Below are 4727 nucleotides of genomic sequence, written 5' to 3'. Positions count from 1 at the left end.
CCCTCCAATCCTGATGCCACGTTCTTCTTCATATAGTCCAGCTTCATGGATTATTTGCTCAGCATACAGGCTGAATACGTATGGTGAAAGAATATGACCCTGATGCTCTCCCTTCCTGATTTTAAACCAAGCAGTATCCCCTTATTCTGTTTGGTGAAAAACAAGCCTCTTGGTCTATGGTCAAGTTCCTTATGAGTATAATTAAGTGTTCTGGAATTCCCATTCTTTGCAGTGTTATTCTTAATTTGTTATGATCCACATAATCAAATGCCTTTGCATACTCCATAAGACATAGATAAACATCTTTCTTGTACTCTTTGCTTTCAGCCAAGATCCATCTGACATCAGCAATGCTGTTCCTCATTTCATGCTGTCTTCTGAATCCAGCTTGAATTTCTGGAAGTTTCCTGCCTAGATACTGCTGCAACCATTTTTCAATTACCTTCAGCAAAATTTTACTTGCATGTCATATTAATGATATCGTTCAATAATTTCCACATTCTGCTGGATCACCTTTCTTTGGAATAGACACAAATATTGATCTTTTACAGTTAGTTGGCCAGGTAGCCATCTTCCAAATTTCTTGGCATAATCGAGTAAGCACCTCCAGTGCTATATCTGTTTGTTGAAACATCTCCATGGGTATTCTGTCAATTCTTGAAGTCTTGTTTTTCACCAATTCCTTCAGTGCAGGTTGGACTTCTTCCTTCAGTTCCATTGGTTCTTGATCATACTCCTGAAATTCTTGGACATCGACCAATTTTTTTTTTTTTTTTTTTTTTTTGATACAGTGACTCTGTATTCCTTCCATCTTCTTTTGGTGCTTCCTGCATCATTCAATATTTTGCACATAAAGTCCTTCAATATTGCAATTCAAGGCTTGAATTTTTTCTTCAGTTCTTGCAGCTTGAGAAATGTTGAACACGTTCTTCCCTTTTGGTTTTCTAACTCCAGGTCTTTGCACATTTCATTATAAATATTTTACTTCATCCTCTGGAGCTGCCCTTTGAAATTTTCTGTTCAGCTCTTTTGTCTCATCATTTCTTCCATTTGCTTTAGCTACTTTCAGTTCAAGAGCAAGTTTCAGAGTCTCTTCTGACATCCATTTTTGTCTTTTCTTCCCTTCCTGTCTTTTTAATCACCTTTTGCTTTCTTCATGTATGATGTTCTTGATGTCATCCTACAACTCGCCTAGTCTTTGGTCATTGGTGTTCAATGCATCAAATCTATTCTTCAGATGGTTTCTAAATTCAGGGGATTAATCAAGATCATATTTTGGGTCTTGTGAATTTGTTCTAATCACCTTCAGCTTCAACTTGAACTTGCATATGAGCAATTGATAGTCTGTTCCACAGGCAGCATCTGGCCTTGTTTTGGCTGCTGATATTGAACTTCTCCATCACCTATTTCCACTGATGTAGTCAATTTTATTCCTGTGTATTCTATCTGGCAAGGTCCACATGTTTAGCTGTCATTTCAATTGTTGAAAAAAAGTATTTGCAATGAATAAGTCATTGGTCTTGCAAAATTCTATCACGTGACCTCTGGCATCATTCCTATCACCAAGGCCATATTTTCTAACAACTGAAGCTTCTTCTTTGTTTCCAACTTCTGTATTCCAATCACCAGGAATTATCAATACATCTTGAATACACGTTTTGGTCAATTTCAGACTGCAGAAGTTGGTAAAAATCTTCAATTTCTTCATCTTTGGCTTTAGTGGTTGGCATGTGAATTTGAATAATAGTTGTATTAACTAATCTTGTAGGCATATGGATATTATGCCTTATCACTGACAACATTGTGCTTCAGGATAGATCTTGAAAAGTCCTTTTTGACGATGAAGGGTATTCCATTCTTCTTCAATGTGTCATTCCTGGCACAGTAGACCATATGATTGTCTCACTCAAAATGGCCAATACCACTCCATTTCAGCTCACAATACCTAGGGTATCAATCTGTATGTGTTCCATTTCATTTTGACAACTTCCAGTTTTCCTAGATTCATACATTGTACATTCCATATTCTGACGATTAATGGATGTTTGCAGCTGTTTCTTGTCACTTTGAGTCATGCCCCATCAGCAAATGAATGTTCCAAAAGCTTTAAGCCATCAATGCCATTAAGGTCTACTCTACTTTGAGGAGGCAGCTCTTCCCCAGTGTATTTTGAGTGCCTTCCAATCTGAAGGGCTCATCTTCCAGCACTTTATCAGCAATGTTTCCCTACTATTCATAAGGTTTTCAGTGGCCAATTTTTTCGTAAGTGGATGGCTCTGTCCTTCTTTCCAGTCTGTCTTAGTCTGGAAGTTCTGCTGACACCTGTGCACCATGGGTGACCCTGCTGGTACTTGAAATACCAGTGATATAGCTTCTAGCTTCTCAGCAATGCACAAGCCACCACAGTATGACAAGCTGACAGATGATTGGTGGCAAGCCCCCTTCATCTTCTTTAATCTGAAACAACTTCTCATCTTTCTTGTCTTTCTTAAAATTGACAATTTTTACATGTACAGGCTGGTGTTTTTGTAGGATATTCCTTAATTTGGCCTTGTTATGTGTAGTGCCTAAGGCATTTGACTGCTAACCAGAAGGTTGGTGCTTCAAACCCACCAGCCACTCCTCGGAAGGAAGGTTGGGCAATCTACTTCCGTAGTGATATCGCCTCGGAAACCCAAGGAGGGGTCGCTATGAGTAGGGTCTGACTAGATGGCAAATAACAACAACAACAACAACATTTCCTCATGTTTAAAATTCAACTATGAAATTTTAGCAGGAGTATGGTAAAAGTGATTTTATGTTCTCAGAGTTCCATCTCATGTGTGATGTCAATTTGTATTATTGGTGAAATTAACTGAGAACTTGGTTAAGGTAGTATTCCAGATTTCTCCACTGAAAAGGCAGCCTTTGTTGTTTGTAATTGGTAAATAATCCCTGGAGACATTTTTTTCCCCCATCTTTAAAAATTTCATATTCAGTTCTTTTGTGTTCTATATCAGCCAATTCCAACAATGATGTCCTTGGGGATGTCTAAATCTGTTGAGTACTAGTTCTGCTCTCAGTCATGAGTGGCCTGCTATGTTTTTTTTTTTTTTTTAAATTCTGAACTTGTATTTCTATGAATCCTAAAGTATTAAATTGAGGATGCCTTCACCAGAGGATTTTCATTGCTTCTGACAGAGCACAGGAGACTTGGGACCTCATTAGTACTCTCCAGCTATCTTGGCTTGATGGGGGTGGCTTAGGTTCAGATCTTTTCAATTCTGCCCCAAGATCACAATCCACTATGAACCTTCCACGCTCATAGCTCTGGATTAGTTTAAGGCTTAATGTACCTAGCATTGGTTCTTCCATTGTTTGTTCATTTTCAGTACGGGGTGGATGGGGTGATTCTTGGGGAATTTCCTTTACTTCACTGAGTACAATAGGGCAGTGTCCTGGAAAATTTAATCCTCTATGAAGCCTGCCCAAGCAGAACCCACCATGAACCGTCACTCAAATCTTTAGTATAAATATGATTGTCTTGGCTAGCTGTAAAAATATCTGTGAAGAAATTAAGTTTTTTCAAAATTTATTCATTTAACATTCTTTATAGTATGAAATGGGAAAAGTCACGTAATTTGGTATATTATGTAGCTGAGAAAGCTGAAACGTATCTGGGTGATGTAAGACAAGTTTATTAATCTCTAAAGTCTCCGTTTCCTACTCCACAAAACGGGAAGATACATATTCCCGTCCCAACGTTTTGGAAGTCTTTAACCAAAACAAAACCCACAGCCACCAAGTCGATTCTGAACTTACAGCGACCCTACAGGACAGCATAAAACTGCCCCGTAGAGCTTCCAAGGTTGTAACCTTTACCGAAGCAGAAAGCCTCATAGTTCTCCTGCGGAGCAGCTGATGGGTTCGAACCGCCAATCTCCACAGCGCCACCACAGCTCCTGTAAGCATTTACGGGGATGAAATTTGGGAACTGCCCAGCACCTAGCGTAGTATTGGCACAATGTTTTAAGATTACCCACAGAGATACCCAACCCCCTTTTCCCTCTCACTGCTCCTTCCAACGGTGGGTGGGGCACGTCTGGCCCGGGATGGAGTGTCTGGCCTTGGCCCCGCCCAGGGCGGAAAAACCTGCAGACCCGCCCCCAGAGCCCGGCCGAAACCGAGCTCCTAGCGGGTGGGAGGCGGAGTCCGCACCGGCGGCTGGGCGGTCTCTACGGCCCCTCCTCGCCGCCTTTTCTTTTTCTGGGCCCTGCTCGCGGAGGCATCATCTCGGGTAAGCGTGTGGGCCTGAGCTCCGCCGGGTCTCGGGCGCGCAACTCAGAGCGAAGGATAGCGCCCGCCATGTGGGTATCGCTCGGTGGCGGGTGGAGGCCGTTCCCTGGCCGTGGGGCTGGGCGGGTCTGGGGCCAATGCGTCCTGGTGTCTGGGAACCATCTAGCCTCTGCTGGAGTGAAGGTGCCAGGCCGGGGCCTGCAGAGGTCGAGCCTGGAAGGAGGCACCGGCTCAGGTGCAGGCGTCCCACCGTGGGCCGGCGAGACGCTGCCATGTAGGGGAAGGTTCAGAAGCCTCTAGAATCCCTTGTCACGATTATGGGGTGCCCCAGCGCCTCTCTCCCTGCTGTGCGCATCAACATGAAAAAACGCCTTCCTCCCAGGACCCTGCTGTATTTTGTTTTCAACCTGGAAACTGATCAGCAGATCCCAGTCGGGGGCCACCAAGGGGCC

This window comes from Orycteropus afer, unplaced genomic scaffold (genome assembly GCF_000298275.1).
Source record: "Orycteropus afer afer isolate SDZICR_OR568_19922 unplaced genomic scaffold, OryAfe1.0 scaffold00114, whole genome shotgun sequence".
NCBI lineage: Eukaryota > Metazoa > Chordata > Mammalia > Tubulidentata > Orycteropodidae > Orycteropus > Orycteropus afer.
This window is presented reverse-complemented; position numbering follows the sequence as displayed.